Raw genomic sequence first — 18,037 nt, forward strand, 5'->3', positions numbered from 1 at the left:
TCCACCTTTCTGCTTTCCCTTCTTTGCTTAGAACTGGGTTTCCATCTGAGCTCTTGATATTCATACAAGTGGTTCTCTTTTCTCCAAAGGTCTCTTTAATTTTCCTGTAGGCAGTATCTATCTTGCCCCTAGTGAGATAAGCCTCTATATCCTTACATTTATCCTCTAGCCATCCCTGCTTAGCCATTTTGCACTTCCTGTCGATCTCATTTTTGAGAAGTTTGTATTCCTATTTGCCTGCTTCATTTACTGCATTTTTATATTTTCTCCTTTCATCAATTAAATTAAATATTTCTTCTGTTACCCAAGGATTTCTACTAGTCCTCTTCTTTTTACCTTCTTCATCCTCTGCTGCCTTCACTTCTTCATCTCTCAAAGCTACCCATTCTTCTTCTACTGTTTTTCTTTCCCCCATTCCTGTCAATTGTTCCCTTATGGTCTCCCTGAAGATCTGTACAGTCTCTGGTTTAGTTAGTATATCCAGGTCCCATCTCCTTAAATTACCACCTTTTTGCAGTTTCTTCAGTTTTAATCTATAGTTCATAACCAATAGATTGTGGTCAGATTCCACATCTGCCCCTGGATATGTCTTACAATTTAAAACCTGGTTCCTAAACCTGGTTCCTAAATCTCTGTCTTACCATTATATAATGTATCTGAAACCTATCAGTATCACCCGGCCTCTTCCATGTATACAACCTTCTTTTATGATTCTTGAACCAAGTGTTAGCTTTGATTAAGTTGTGCTCTGTGCAAAATTCTACCAGGCGGCTTCCTCTTTCATTTCTTAGCCCCAATCCATATTCACGTACTACGTTTCCTTCTCTTCCTTTTCCTACTACCGAATTCCAGTCACCCATGACTATTAAATTTCCGTCTCCTTTCCCTATCTGAATAATTTCTTTTATTTCATCATACATTTCTTCAATTTCTTCGTCATCTGCAGAGCTAGTTGGCATATAATCTCGTACTACTGTAGTAGGCGTGGGCTTCGTGTCTATCTTGGTCACAATAATTCGTTTACTGTGCTGTTTGTAGTAGCTTACCCGCAATCCTATTTTTTTATTCATTATTAAACCGATTTCTGCATTACCCCTATTTGATTTTGTATTTATAACCCTGTATTCGCCTGACCAAAAGTCTTGTTCCTCCTGCCACCGAACTTCACTAATTCCTAGTATATCTAATTTTAACCTATCCATTTCCCTTCTTAAATTTTTAACCTACCTACTCGATTAAAGGATCTGACATTCGACACTCCGACTTGTAGAACGCCAGTTTTCTTTCTTCTGATAAAGACGTCCACTTGAGTAGTCCCCGCCCGGAGATCCGAATGGGGGACTATTTTACCTCCGGAATATTTTACCCAAGAGAACGCCATCATCATTTAACCATATAGTAAAGCTGCGTGCCCTCGGGAAAAATTACGGCCGTAGTTTCCCCTTGCTTTCAGCCGTTCGCAGTACCAGCACAGCAAGGCCGTTGTGGTTAATGTTAGAAGGCCAGATCAGTCAATCATCCAGACTGTTGCCCCTGCAACTACAGAGAAGGCTGCTGCCCCTCTTCAGGAACCACACGTTTGTCTGGCCTCTCAACAGATACACCTCCGGTGTGGTTGCACCTACGGCACGGCCATCTGTATCGCTAAGGCACGCAAGCCTCCCCACCAACGGCAAGGTCCATGGTTCATCCTGAGGTAAAAGGTTATAGTTGATTTGGTAGTGGACGAAAGTGTGAGCTGTATATATTGTAGACAGATGTCAAGGCTTGAATGTAACAAACAGGTTGAACTAATTGTAGGTTGGAAGTTTCCACAAGAAGCGGACGTTACTATGAAATAAGACAATATACTTATCTACAGAAGTCGTCCAACGCGACGATACTTACCGGTTATCAAATTCCTTCTTAGACAGGCAAGGTGTTAAGTCTAAAGGTAAATTCTGTACATCCGGCATCCTGAAAATAAAAAATTCAACATAAATCACAGCATTGTAGTTTTCGAATGTACATTCCCTTCTTAGAGCAAACGTCCACCTAATGCTTTTGAGCTTCAGCTTCTCCGCTTTACAACAAAATGAAGTGATAGATCGAATGTATGATTGGGACCAAGCCATAAGGTAATCCGTACCACCGCTCACAAAATACTAGTTTTACTTTTAGATTCATATTCCTGTTCATGTTTTCGATGGAGGTCATCACACAACGAAGAGCCATGAACCGAGACGGTGTTTTGTTTTGTTTTCTTCTACTACACAGTGCCACAAATTTCTCGTAAACCAAGACGCACAGTCGTGTTAGTTTACAAAAATGCGTCTGATGACGGAGGTTTAAACGTCTGAAACGTGTAATGGAAATAAGTAAATAGTGACTGAGCCGCAAACTTGTTGTTTCGTTCGATATCAGTAAGTCACCCTAAAGTCTAACAAAAAATGTTTCCGTTTTAAAAACGGATGGAAAGTTTGGAAAAGTATATAATGAAATCTTATGCTGTAGTTTATAGTTACGAACTTCTAGAACTTGTAGGATGCATTGAGTACTTCATATTTTGAGTAGGAACCCACATCCGGAAACGTACCGTTCGCGTTCCACGGCGGGTTTAACTCGTCCACATCTGCTTGAGGAACTGCATTAGGCGTGGCGGGGTACAATTATTAGGTAACAATTCGAAAGGAAACGTTATGAAACATCCATTTGTCACTTAAGCACATATGTCTGTATCACTTGTTTACATTATGCCAAAACAAAAAAGAACCCATCTTACAGTACGTACAGAACAGCACCGATGCATTACAACAGTGGCTCGAAGTCGTGACCACAAACGTTGTTACAGACGTTGTAATTACGAAGTGTGTTCAGGTACCCATTCTCCATCCCACCTGGTGTCTCTTCAGTTTCTAGTGCAGCTGCCGGGACTCGTGCCTGCAGATCTCCCTCTGTCTCTACAGGAGCCTCGAAAATTAAACTTTGTTTACGATCCCAGAACAAGTAGTCCATACGATTTAAATTCGGCGATTGCGGCGGCCGCGCGGTTGGACCACCTCGGTCTGTGTTTGTGTTGTCCTCATCATTTCATCATCATCCAGGAAAGTGGCGAAATTGGACTGAGCAAAGGTTGGGAAATTGTACGGGCGCTAATAACCACGCAGTTGAGCGCCCCATAAACCAAACATCTCATCTCACCTCGGTCTATCCGTATTTCACCATACAGTCTGTTGAGGTGCCTCCAAAACCGCATGTGAGAAGCGAGATGGTGTACCATCATGCTGAAAGCGCATTTCCCGACGGGCATTCAGTGGCACAGCTTTCGAGAATGGGTCCAACACGTTTCGTACGAAGATCAGTTGTACAGGATCAGTTATCTTGAGTCGAAGCAGACGTTGACGCACTACACATCTGAACTGAAACCGTCGTAGAACGGAAACTGTATGTTTCGGGACATCGGTTCCTATTCAAAATAATATGTGCTCCTTCCCTTCTGCAAGTCCTGGAAGGACTTATACACTAATTAAATTTGAAGTACAGCAGAGTCCCGCTAATCCGAACGTTCGGTTAATGCGATCATGAAAAATGTTATGTTCCATCATCTTTCGGACGTGCCCTCGGGACAGCGACAATTCGTCTTGCGATATTTCGGCTGGAAACCTCCCAGCTATCTTCAAGGCAAGTCGGAGACTGAGTTCGTAGCGTTTGCGCGTGCCTATTTATACGGAGAGTCACGTGATACAAAGCTGCTGAGCATTGAAAGCGCATGCGTCAAAGATATCAAAGCCGCCACAACTGCGCTAGTCATAGACAAGATGTATGTAGCAAAGATAAACATATAAGCGCAGAGTGCAAATAAAATAGTCCTGCTGCGAATCCACCGTGCTTGTAAATAAATACTTAATCTTTAAAAGTGTTAACATCTGTCGAAAGTGAAGACGCAGAAATTCTTTCCGAACGAAGGTGTGAAATAAGCGGTTTCCAAGCATTGTCAAGATGAAATCTTTCGTCACGGTTTAGCAGGTTGTCGGCTAGTTGTACTTCTACAGCTTCCTTAACAACTGAATCCCAGAAAGACGAAGCAGTAGTTAAAATCTTAACATCTTTATAATCCATGGCACGGCCAGTAGAAATGCTGTGTTCGGCAACTGCTGATTTGTTGGACTGAAGAAGACGTGTCTACCGCTGGTGTTCGACGCATCGTTCCTGTACAGTGCGCGTGGTTTGCCCTATGTAACGTTTGCCACACTCACAAGGGATTTCATAAACTCCAGCCTTTCGCAAGAGCAGATCATCCTCGGAGGTTTCCAGCCGAAATATCGCAAGAAGAATTGTCGCTGTCCCGAGTGCACGCCCGAAAGATGATGGGACATTATGTCCGCCGGGAAAACTTGAAGAATCACATGAAAAATGTTAATCTAAGTATGGAAAACTGTGCGGTAAACTGCTGTACATACACACTAATTTAATTTTCACAGTACAGTAAACACGTATTAGAAAAATTGGCAAGAAAACATTAGGTTTAAACAATGCATAACAATGAAAGAAAAGTTGTCAAACTTACTAAAATACAGCGGACATTTCATCACTACTTTTTAGATGACAAAAACTCAGTCATTGTTCTTTGGAGTAACGAAGACAGTCTGTTATATGACGCACGGTTACACCATCGTATCACAAACACCAAATCAGCAGGTGTAGCAGTGGGCTGTTGCTCCAAATAACGTAGCGCGAGGTCAAGGGCTTCTGCTGCGTCACTGCGTGGCACCAGCTCTCCTTTGTCGTCACTTCCGCCACAGCAGTCCACTTCTTCCTGGACTCGAGTCACAGCAGAAACTAAATCAGCGTCAGTAAGGTTCTCCAGACATGCCCCATCCGCAGCCATCCACTCAACTACGTCTCCTTCACTAGCTGATGAAGTCACACGATCTTTGCACATTTTAAAACCAGGAGCATGGTTTTCCGCTTTTGATGCCAGGCTTTTCGTTGGCAACGCCCTAAAATTAAGGCCAGTCTCGTCAGCGTTATACACTCCTGGAAACGGAAAAAAGAACACATTGACACCGCTGTGTCAGACCCACCATACTTGCCCCGGACACTGCGAGAGGGCTGTACAAGCAATGATCACACGCACGGCACGGCGGACACACCAGGAACCGCGGTGTTGGCCGTCGAATGGCGCTAGCTGCGCAGCATTTGTGCACCGCCGCCGTCAGTGTCAGCCAGTTTGCCGTGGCATACGGAGCTCCATCGCAGTCTTTAACACTGGTAGCATGCCGCGACAGCGTGGACGTGAACCGTATGTGCAGTTGACGGACTTTGAGCGAGGGCGTATAGTGGGCATGCGGGAGGCCGGGTGGACGTACCGCCGAATTCCTCAACACGTGGGTCTCCACAGTACATCGATGTTGTCGCCAGTGGTCGGCGGAAGGTGCACGTGCCCGTCGACCTGGGACCGGACCGCAGCGACGCACGGATGCACGCCAAGACCGTAGGATCCTACGCAGTGCCGTAGGGGACCGCACCGCCACTTCCCAGCAAATTAGGGACACTGTTGCTCCTGGGGTATCGGCGAGGACCATTCGCAACCGTCTCCATGAAGCTGGGCTACGGTCCCGCACACCGTTAGGCCGTCTTCCGCTCACGCCCCAACATCGTGCAGCCCGCCTCCAGTGGTGTCGCGACAGGCGTGAATGGAGGGACGAATGGAGACGTGTCGTCTTCAGCGATGAGAGTCGCTTCTGCCTTGGTGCCAACGATGGTCGTATGCGTGTTTGGCGCCGTGCAGGTGAGCGCCACAATCAGGACTGCATACGACCGAGGCACACAGGGCCAACACCCGGCATCATGGTGTGGGGAGCGATCTCCTACACTGGCCGTACACCACTGGTGATCGTCGAGGGGACACTGAATAGTGCACGGTACATCCAAACCGTCATCGAACCCATCGTTCTACCATTCCTAGCCCGGCAAGGGAACTTGCTGTTCCAACAGGACAATGCACGTCCGCATGTATCCCGTGCCACCCAACGTGCTCTAGAAGGTGTAAGTCAACTACCCTGGCCAGCAAGATCTCCGGATCTGTCCCCCATTGAGCATGTTTGGGACTGGATGAAGCGTTGTCTCATGCGGTCTGCACGTCCAGCACGAACGCTGGTCCAACTGAGGCGCCAGGTGGAAATGGCATGGCAAGCCGTTCCACAGGACTACATCCAGCATCTCTACGATCGTCTCCATGGGAGAATAGCAGCCTGCATTGCTGCGAAAGGTGGATATACACTGTACTAGTGCCGACATTGTGCATGCTCTGTTGCCTGTGTCTATGTGCCTGTAGTTCTGTCAGTGTGATCATGTGATGTATCTGACCCCAGGAATGTGTCAATAAAGTTTCCCCTTCCTGGGACAATGAATTCACGGTGTTCTTATTTCAATTTCCAGGAGTGTACATTTGTTGGGGGGAATACTCTCCCTCTCTTATCATTTTTTCAGACTCACCCAAGTATTCCTTCGCTGCATCACGGCCAGAAGAAAGCTTCTCTCCAGTAATTGTTAGCTGGCGGATTCCATGACGATTTTTGAATCTGTCCAACCAACCCGTGCCCGCACTAAAAGACTCATCACCATTCATTAACTTGTTCGGGTAAACAGACTTCTCCTGAACCAGTGCTCCACTCAGAGGAGTTCCCCTTTCTCTTTCCTGCGTAAACATGAAAGAGGGCTTCATCCACTTTATCGTACAGGGACTGTTTCAAAGCCTGCCGTATTTCGAGTGTTTATCCCGAAGACGTTGCACAGGACTGTTCAAGCTTCACTCGGTTCTTCTCCCAATCGCAGATGGTTGCTTCACCAACACCCAGTTCCGTTGCCCGTTCAGAGACATATTCACCATTTTCTATCCGCTTCAAAGCATTCAATTTTTCTTTGAGACTTAACGTTGTATGTTTCCGTTTACTCATGACGAAAATACGTACACCACTACACCTGAACGAAGACAATATAACTGTTAACGCATGCCAGCGATCGATGACTAACATAACCAAGCGCTCTGCGAGCCAACTGGCAGTGCACTGACCTCAGACACCACAAACGTCTCAACAATGCACAACAACAAGGGCAGGGAGTGAGTGTGAGCCATTGTTCCCACACTTGTTTCCATTCGTTACCATGGTGTACCTACTTTACTGCTTGGTATATTTCATTCTAGAAAAAAAAAAAATGTTCAAATGTGTGTGAAATCTTATGGGACTTAACTGCTAACGTCATCAGTCCCTAAGCTTACACACTACTTAACCTAAATTATCCTAAGGACAAATACACACACCCATGCCCGGGGGAGGACGCGAACCTCCGCCGGGACCAGCCGCGCAGTCCATGACTGTAGCGCCATAGACCGCTCGGCTAATCCCGCGCGGCTCATTCTAGAAACTCGTCACCGTAATTCCGGCTAATCCGAACAAATAGGTAATCCGAAGAAGGTTCCGTCGCAGTTAGTTCGCCGGCCTTGGTGGCCGAGCGGTTCTGGGCGCTTCAGTCTGGAATCGCGCAACCGCTACGGTCGCAGGTCCGAATCCTGCCTCGGGCATGGATGTGTGTGATGTCCTTAGGTTAGTTAGGTTTAAGTAGTTCCAAGTTCTATGGGACTGATGACCTCTGATGTTAAGTCCCATAGTGCTCAAAGCCATTTAAACCATTTTTGAACCCAATTAGTTCGAATTAACGGGGACTCTACTGTACCTTAGGAGTACACACTTACGAAACTTAAGACACGATCTGGACAGGAAAGCTTTCAGACAGTTTTCCACAGAAAACGCGGCAGAGAATACCGGCGTTTAGAGACCACAGTGGCATCGGTTTTTACATATCCCACAAATAAAGAAATTACAATTGCTTTTATTTATTTTGCGACCAATAACATTAATGAAACGTAGGATGGGTGGGTGGTGGACGCATATATCATTTAGCTACAATACAGCAGGTCACCAACTGGAAGCAGTTAATTTCATAAATTATCTGGGAGTACGCATTAGGAGTGATTTAAAACGGAATGATCACATAAAGTTGATCGTCGGTAAAGCAGATGCCAGACTGAGATTCATTGAAAGAATCCTACGGAAATGCAATCCGAAAACAAAGGAAGTAGGTTACAGTACGCTTGTTCGCCCACTGCTCGAATACTGCTCACCGGTGTGGGATCCGTACCAGATAGGGTTGATAGAAGAGAGAGAGAAGATCCAACGGAGAGCAGCGCGCTTCGTTACAGGATCATTTAGGAATCACGAAAGCGTTACGGAGATGATAGATAAACTCCAGTGGAAGACTCTGCAGGAGAGACGTTCAGTAGCTCGGTACGGGCTTTTGTTGAAGTTTCGAGAACATACCTTCACCGAGGAGTCAAGCAGTATATTGCTTGCTCCTACGTATATTTCGCGAAGAGACCATGAGGATAAAATCAGAGAGATTAGAGCCCACACAGAGGCATACCGACAATCCTTCTTTCCACGAACAGTACGCGACTGGAATAGAAGGGAGAACCGATAGAGGTACTCAAGGTACCCTCCGCCACACACCGTCAGGTGGCTTGCGGAGTATGGATGTAGATGTAGACGTAGAACTCTAGTTGCATAACGAAATTCATCTTAATATCCAAGTTCCCCTCCAAGGTACCCACCAACTCCCTTGGTCATTGGCCACCCGCTGGACGCGCGCCGCGCTTGATGACGTGATAACTAAAAGCATCGACGTTACTGGAAACGTTATCTTCACCAAAGATGACACCAAGCCGAAGCTGCGTTTAAACCCGTCTTCCAATATGTTATCTGAAATCTCTGTGACTTATTCTATACCCGATTGTAAAAAGGCATTGTAGCTACAGATGACGATACAAGGGACTATGAAGGCTGTCTAGAGAGTGTGTTTCAGGAGCAACAGGAAATATTTTAGGATGTGGCATTGTACAGTAACTCGAATAAAACATTCCGTGTAACATGCATCCAATTCTTGTAGACCAGAGGGATACAGCTGGTTATAGATAAATATTTTCATGTTGGTGCTATAGTTGATATGAGTTTATTTATCGATTGTCACTTTGAAGTTCATGTTCTGAGGTTGTTTTAGCTGAATTTTTCAGACTTCTTTGTGGCTTGTTGCCCGTTTAAGCATTCCCGCACACCTTACTGAGTTGGTACATAAGTACATAGATTTTTCCATAAGTTTAATAAACACAAGAAATACACATAAGTGAGACTTCAATCATAAATAATATATTCTCATTCACTATTTGCAACAGCCTGACAACACTGGGGTGATTTTTCAATTCAGCGGCTGTAGAAATCACGTTGGTTCGAGGCGAAGGGCTTGTAGAGGCATGTTCGGAGCGCGTTTTCATCGTGAAAGCAAATTCCTTGAAGATTATTCAATAGAGAGCTGAAAAGGTGAATGAAACCTGGTAGTCAAGGGAACTCTGCCGTTACATACACTAACCCCCACGGCAGGTAACTGGGGCGTTAGTGGCCACCAGGCAAGAAAAATTACCGCTGGTTGAACTTAACAAAAATGGTTAAAATGGCTCTGAGGACTACGAGACTTAACATCTGAGGTCATCACTCCCCTAGAACTTAGAACTACTTAAACCTAACTAACCTAAGTGTAGTGGACTGACAAGACAGCCAGTCCACAGTGACGGGTAACCGAAAGGCACGCGTTTACACACGCCGGCTGGCGTTAGGTCTGAAACAGGATACGTAATGAATGCTATAAAGAAAAGTACGTAGCTGCTGGAATACTTAACTTTAATCCATCATTTGTATACAGCATTCTTGATGATACAAGTGAGACTCTCTCTAGATATGGTTAATGGCGCCTTGCTAGGTCGTAGCCATGGACTTAGCTGAAGGCTATTCAAACTATCTCTCGGCAAATGAGAGAAAGGCTTCGTCAGTGTAGTCGCTAGCAAAGTCGTCCGTACAACTGGGGCGAGTGCTAGTACGTCTCCCTAGACCTGCCGTGTGGTGGCGCTCGGTCTGCAATTACTGACAGTGGCGACACGCGGGTCCGACATGTACTAATGGACCGCGGCCGATTTAAAGCTACCACCTAGCAAGTGTGGCGTCTGGCGGTGACACCACACTAAGGACATGCCCGAGGCAGGATTCGAACCTGCGACCGGAGCGGTCGCGCGGTTCCAGACTGAAGCGCCTAGATCCGCTCGGCCACACTGGCCGGCGAACTTAACAAATTGTAACAAGTTGAACGCAGTAAACAGTAATAAGAAGTCGAGGAAAGCTGATCAGATCCTCCTTCCCCAAGCTCTCCACTCGCTGCTCTTCACCTCGGCGACACTGCAAGCAGCAACACGAACCCGAGTCACTGCAGAATCGCGAGATGTCACAATAGTGGAGATTTCCCTACTGAGACTGAAATTAACTCATCTTAAAGCTTGCTGGATCCGGTTCACGACCAGGTCGTGCACCCTCGTCGCCATCCGGCAGCAACGCGTGCCGCCAGCGGTCCCGGCAGGTTCTGGCACTGCGCGGACCTGGCTCCTCCTGGGCCCCAACCGAACTGGCCCACTCACAAGACCCGGAAAAACAACGGTGTCGCCCCAGGTATAGGGCAACAGTTACTACATATCGATAACCGCCGCTGCTGCCACTAGCGGACAGACAACGCCTGCGAAACGGAGTGGCGCCAGTCTGTAGCCTCCCCCTCACTTATCGACCTTAATGACAGTAAAATTTAAACCGCGTGTACCTAATGGAAATTTGGGAAAAGCAACCGTCACCGAAGTTAATCTGTCGGTAAAGAGGGAGGAAAGGGTTACATCTATACGAAAGGAAAAATGCAAATAAAACTGGTGGAGATTAATTTTGAGAAAAGGGTAAAATTAATGAAGAAAGTAAATGTGTGGTCGTTACGTTAACAATTAATTGGCGTTCATTAGATGTTTGAGATTTGGGGAAATTTACGGTCGCCAGTCCTATGGACAACTACTATAATAACTGAAAATGAAAGATTAATGCACACATGTAATTAGCGCTAAAAGCGTGGCAACTGAAGGTTGACACGTGTTGTGTGAAAACTGAATGTTTGCCAGAAGTAATAGACTTCGCTACACTCTGACTTAATTTAGCAAAAGAATTAATAAAACCGGAAAATTGAAAGTTAATTTAGTGACTGAAATTTGTTTCTGAAGCACTACGAATTTCAATAAAATAAGGTTAGTCTTGGGCTACCTCAAGAATCATTTCAAAGGCTACTTGAATCTACGCAACTTAGAAATAAGAGATTTAACTTTGAACTTGAATTAAATGTTTCTGAACAGTTAACAGTAGTAAAATTTAGTACGTACCAAGCTGAGCTGCAGTCACAGGTAAGCTCAAATATGGTAACAAAACTCGCACTCTTAATTTGTGCTTGTGTAATCTAAATATTGTAGATAACTATGAATACTTTAACTGAACTTTGAAATTAAAGCAGTGGAATGGAATGATATTACTTTAATGCTGGTGTTTGGATTTCAACAACACTCGGGTTCATTCCGGAAAAGGAAGGGACCCTGCTTGGTAATGCAATTGGGGCAACGAGCAACGAACGTTCGTGCTAAGTTGCTGTAATTTTGTGAGGCAAATGGGGCAATTTTAAAAGATGAGGTCTGCCATACAGTTCTAAAACTTTACGTGCTTCCAGTCTTCCTTGTTGGTTGATTGAAGGTTTGCAGTCGTCGATCGGGGAGGTGGCGACAGTCACTCATTGTCGGCCGTCGCAGTTGCAGAAGCTGGATGTTGGCGCGCCTTCTTCTCGACACTGTCACCAGGCGAAACGGGTTCTTGATGTGCGCCAGCTAATGCTTCCCGTCCGCGACACCGTCTCAGAAAGTATCACAGCAAGTCGAGCGCAATTACATGCTGCCAAACCCCGAAAGCGCGGCAAGTCGCGGGAGCGTCACACAACACACCTGCTCCACCGCCCCCCTCCAGCCAGACTCCCTTCTGCCCGCGCTCCACGCGACAGAGTTCACTACCAAAGACCCTAAACACTTTGGTTCTCCACACGACCTATCGATGTAATCGTTCGATAGCATAGTTTTCCCTAGGCAGGACCCAGCGTAAAAATACAAATACAGGGTTATTACAAATGATTGAAGCGATTTCACAGCTCTACAATAACTTTATTATTTGAGATATTTTCACAATGCTTTGCACATACATACAAAAACTCAAAAAGTTTTATTACTCATTCACAAATGTTCGATATGTGCCCGTTTAGTGATTCGGCAGACCGCGCCGAAAATTCAAAGCGTTTGACTTTGTCATCGGGTGTCAGGGCTAGTAGCAATTGTAAACGGTAAGGCTTCTGCTTTAGCCTTTTCCGTAAGATTTTCCAAACCGTCGGCTGTGGTACGTTTAGCTCCCTGCTTGCTTTATTCGTCGACTTCCGCGGGCTACGCGTGAAACTTGCCCGCACGCGGTCAACCGTTTCTTCGCTCACTGCAGGCCGACCCGTTGATTTCCCCGTACAGAGGCATCCAGAAGCTTTAAACTGCGCATACCATCGCCGAATGGAGTTAGCAGTTGGTGGATCTTTGTTGAACTTCGTCCTGAAGTGTCGTTGCACTGTTATGACTGACTGATGTGAGTGCATTTCAAGCACGACATACGCTTTCTCGGCTCCTGTCGCCATTTTGCCTCACTGCGCTCTCGAGCGCTCTGGCGGCAGACACCTGAAGTGCGGCTTTAGCCGAACAAAACTTTATGAGTTTTTCTACGTATCTGTAGTGTGTCGTGACCATATGTCAATGAATGGAGCTACAGTGTATTTATGAAATCGCTTCAGTCATTTGTAATAACCCTCTAGTATTTACAAAACAAACCAATTATACATCGACATAAAGGCATAAATACATATATACAAATAGTAAAATAATTACAATATATAAAGACACAGAAATGTCATATCTTCAGGTAACAAAACAACGAAAAAAAATTATAGTACAATAGACGGAAATAGGAGGATATGCATTTCCGGCGTTACAAGTCAACACGAGAAGAGGACAAACAAAATCAACCATGTCAACTAAACGATACCATGTGGCCTCCAACAGAGGGCGGGAACCTACAAACAGCAACAATGCGAGCCTCAGCACGGCTCAATGAAAAATCTGAGGACGCAAGATAAGGTGAAAGGTGGGTACGGAATGACTTCGTAACTCAACTGCTGTAGTGTTTTTTGTCAGTTTAGCAGAATGTGGGTGGGCGTTCCCGTGGAGTAGCATCACTTCACGCATCCTTCCTGGTCGTTGTTCTTGGGTTGCGTCTGCAAGACGCCTCAGTTGTTGACAATTAATGTCAGCAGTGATGGTTACACCTCGGGCAAACAATTCATAACACACGACGTCCGGTGTCGGAGGATACGTGCGGTACTGCAGTGCCTATGTTATTGAGAAGTACGGTGCCTGTAGCTGATGGCCGTCCATATTCGCCAGTGCGAATACATTTCATACACTCTGATCAGCCAAAGGCAACGGCCTTGCCGCAGTGGATACACCGGTTCCCGTGAGATCAAAGTTAAGCGCTGTCGGGCGTGGTCGGCACTTGGATGGGTGTCCATCCAGGCCGCCATGCGCTGTTACCATTTTTCGGGGTGCACTCAGCCTCGTGATGCCAATTGAGGAGCTACTTCACCGAATAGTAGCGGCTTCGGTCAAGAATACCACCATAACGACCGGCAGAGCGGTGTGCTGACCGACGGCCGCCTGTATTAGAGGCCAGAGGACTGAAATGTGGCAACGTTACGTTAAGGCCTACCGCATGGCTGTGGCTATAAGGTAGCGAACGGAAGCAGTTGTTTACGTACTTTCGCGGTGCCTGTTTTATTTGATATTTCAGTGTAATTAAGCTATACTGGACTTCTGTTATTTCAGAAGTTGTTGAATATTCTTTCAGTGGTGTAGGGGTGCAGTATCTTCTGACGGGAAAACTACAAATTGATAATTTGGAATCACGGTTTAGTAGGTATCGTCAATTATCGGGTGGAAACTACAGTGTTTCTGTAACCCAGGTATTTGAACGGATGTTGACGTGAATCCGTTTGTAAGTGTTTTGAACAACATAGGCAGTGAAAATGTTGATGTACACCAATCTGTGCTTCTGTATGTTTGTCGTTATGCAGCACACAAAACAACACAATTGCTCAGTTGTGCAACATGCACTGATTTTGTTTTAGGCACACACACCACAGAAAAATATCCGAAGTGGATTGACTGTACCATCAGATATTGTTGTGGAAATTGCCACTTTTGTATATACAATTATGCAGCTTTTAATATCTGAAGAGTATGAAACAAAATTCCTCACTAGTCAAAATTGAAAGCAGTTACTACTCAATCTGGTTGGCCAAGGAGTTGGGGGGGTTGGGTTGTTTTGGGGAAGGAGACCAGACAGCGAGGGCATCGGTCTCATCGGATTAGGGAAGGATGGGGAAGGAACTCGGCCGTGCCCTTTGAAAGGAACCATCCCGGCATTTGCCTGGAGCGATTTAGGGAAATCACGGAAATCTAAATCAGGATGGCCGGACGCGGGATTGAACCGTCGTCCTCCCGAATGCGAGTCCAGTGTCTAACCACTGCGCCACCTCGCTCGGTCCAAGGAGTTGAATCACATGTTTCTCTGCAAATATTTGTAACAGATTCGTGTCTCTGTGGCAGGCCACTTACTGATATCTACAAAAAGCTGGTTTCCATTATGTGTAACATTTTGTTAAACAATTATGCCAAACTCCAAAATGATCATTTAATATGTTCCAAGAAGGACGGAGTTAATAGAAAATTAAAAACATTACATAACTTTTGACACAAAATTATGAAACTTCTTTCTTACCCACAACCTCAGTCCTTAAATGCTCTGATTAGTACTGGCAAGGAGGAGGTGGCCACTATGAAATAAACTTTAATGCACTGATAAATTTCAGTCATGCTTCTTGTGCAAATCCTACAGCAAGGTCACCAGTTCATTCTGACTCAGAAAGATGTGTGAAAGTATTTAAATAGATTGTATATGACCTGTGATTTAAAAAAAAATCTAACATACTAATGAACAATACACAAAAAACGTTCGTTAAAAATTATTATTATTATGCCACCGTCATATACAAAGGTGTGAAAGATATGTTGCAGCTGTCAGAAACTTTTATATTAGTTTGTCATTTATATAGGAAGGAACATGATAATACATTTCAAATAACAGACTGAAATAATTGCAAGTCTAGCCGGCCGAAGTGGCCGTGCGGTTCTAGGCGCTGCAGGTCGCAGGTTCGAATCCTGCCTCGGGCATGGATGTGTGTGATGTCCTTAGGTTACTTAGGTTTAACTAGTTCTAAGTTCTAGGGGACTAATAACCTCAGAAGTTGAGTCCCATAGTGCTCAGAGCCATTTGAACCAATTGCAAGTCTGCAAATAATGTTAGTAGGCACCTCACAAAATTGTTTGCTGAACTTGTATCTCCAAATCTCGGGTAAGAAACGTCATAATATACTGCTATGAAGCACATGTGAGTTATTGAAAAGTTCATCGTTGCAAGGAAACGAGAATAAAATGCGTAATTCCGACATAAAGTCGGCGTAACACGTGATTGCGTATTTATATCTGACACGTCAAATGGCTCTGAGCACTATGGGACTCAACTGCTGAGGTCATTAGTCCCCTAGAACTTAGAACTAGTTAAACCTAACTAACCTAAGGACATCACAAACAGCCATGCCCGAGGCAGGATTCGAACCTGCGACCGTAGCGGTCTTGCGGTTCCAGACTGCAGCGCCTTTAACCGCACGGCCACTTCGGCCGGCTTATCTGACACGTCGCCTGCATTCGACGAAATCTAAACTTCAGTCTCGGACTAGCTGGTCACGCTAGCCGGCCTACTGACGTCACAGGCTACGACGTTGTCAGCTTGACGACTCCGGCCACTAATACAGGCGGCCGTGGCTGACCCCACGCCCCTCCTATCCGCATCCTCCACTGAGGATGACACGGCGGTCGGACGGTACCGGTAGGCCACTCGTGGCCTGAAGACGGAGTGCTGATGAGCCAAAACATTATAACTGACTGCTTAATAGCTTGTGTGCTGTCTTTGGAATGAAATACATAAGTGATTCTGCGTATGCGACAGTTTGCCGGTAGGTTTGTCGAGGTATGTGGCATTAGATGTCTACGCACACGTCATGTAATCCGCGTAAATAACGGACCGCTGATTTGCGTAAGCTATGATACCGCCCTAAGCGACTCAGATGGGTCCCATAGGATTTACATCACAGTAATGGTCCCCAAATCACTGAAGCTCGTACTGCAGAAAGGTGACATCGCCTTTGTGGAAGACATCAAGCGTGGTGGGATACTGGCACTTCGTACCTGTCAGCGTGTCTTCAATTACTACCACAGATCCCACGCAACCGCAGGACAATATGTTCCATAGCATAATACTGCTCGCAGCAGCCTGTGTCCGTGGCGCGCTGCACATTTCCAAAAAAATTGGAAATTTGTGGTAAGGACTATGGGACGAAACTGCTGAGGTCATCGGTCCCTAGGCTTACACACTTACTTAATGTAACTTAAACTAACTTAAGCTAAGGACAACACACATACCCATGCTCGATGGAGGACTCGAACCTCCGATGGGACGGGGGTGGGCGGAGGGGGGAAGGGGGGGGGGGCGTGCGAACCGTCACAAGGCGCCTGAGACTACGCGGCTGCCCCATGCGGCACGCGTTTCGACGCGCCGTTCACCTAGATAACGGCGTTTGTGGAGACGACCATTGAACTAGTGTTGCAAAAATGTGAATCACTCGAAGAGCCTGCATGTTACCGTTGCTCGAGTACCAATGGTCCCGTGCCCACTGCAATCCTAACTGACGATGTCATTGTGTCAACATGTGACAAGTACACTACTGGCCATTAAAACTACTACACCACGAGGATGACGTGCGACAGACGCGAAATTTAACCGACAGAAAGAAGATGCTGTGATATGCAAATGATTAGCTTTTCAGAGCATTCACACAAAGTTGGCGCCGGTGGCGACACCTACAACGTGCTGACATGAAGAAAGTTTCCAACAGATTTCTCATACACAGACAGCAGTTGACCGGCGTTGCCTGGTGAAACGTTGTTGTGATGCCTCGTGTAAGGAGGAGAAATGCGAGCCATCACGCCATCACGTTTCCGACTTTGATAAAGGTCGGATTGTAGACTATCGCGATTACGGTTTATCGTATCCCGACATTACTGCTCGCGTTGGTCGAGATCCAATGACTGTTAGCAGAATATGGAATCGGTGGGTTGTTGTTGTCGTTGTTGTTGTTGTGGTCTTCAGTCCTGAGACTGGTTTGATGCAGCTCTCCATGCTACTCTATCCTGTGCAAGCTTCTTCATCTCCCAGTACCTACTGCAACCTACAACCTTCTGAATCTGCTTAGTGTATTCATCTCTTGGTCCACCTCTACGATTATTAACCTCCAGGCTGCCCTCCAATATTAAATTGATGATCCCTCGATGCCTCAGAACATGTCCTACCAATCGATCCCTTCTTCTACTCAAGTTGTGCCACAAACTTCTCTTCTTCCCAATCCTATTCAATACCTCCTCATTAGTTATGTGATCTACCCATCTAATCTTCAGCAATCTTCTGTAGCACCACATTTCGAAAGCTTCTATTCTCCTTTTGTCTAAACTATTTATCGTCCAAGTTTCACTTCCATACATGGCTACACTCCATACAGATACTTTCAGAAACGTCTTCCTGACACTTAAATCTATACTCGATGTTAACAAATTTCTCTTCTTCAGAAACGCTTTCCTTGCCATTGCCAGTCTACATTTTATATCCTCTCTACTTCGACCTCCGTCAGTTACTTTGCTCCCCAAATAGCAAAACTCCTTTACTACTTTAAGTGTCTCATTTCCTAATCTAGTTCCCTCAGCATCACTCGACTTAATTCGACTATATTCCATTATCCTCGTTTTGCTTTTGTTGATGTTCATCTTATATCATCCTTTCAAGACACTGTC

General features: G+C 45.6%; 1 long non-coding RNA gene across 1 annotated transcript in view; it reads right to left on the reverse strand.

Moving 5' to 3' along the window:
* Nucleotides 1-18,037, reverse strand: part of LOC126106896 (uncharacterized) — a 53,455-nt gene that overhangs the window by 11,904 nt on the left and 23,514 nt on the right. The window contains exon 2 of the long non-coding RNA XR_007523416.1: nucleotides 1,888-1,956. This is a non-coding gene — a long non-coding RNA (uncharacterized LOC126106896). The remainder of the gene's footprint in view (nucleotides 1-1,887; nucleotides 1,957-18,037) is intronic.

Source organism: Schistocerca cancellata, chromosome 10 (assembly GCF_023864275.1).
Source record: "Schistocerca cancellata isolate TAMUIC-IGC-003103 chromosome 10, iqSchCanc2.1, whole genome shotgun sequence".
In the NCBI taxonomy this organism is placed as follows: domain Eukaryota; kingdom Metazoa; phylum Arthropoda; class Insecta; order Orthoptera; family Acrididae; genus Schistocerca; species Schistocerca cancellata.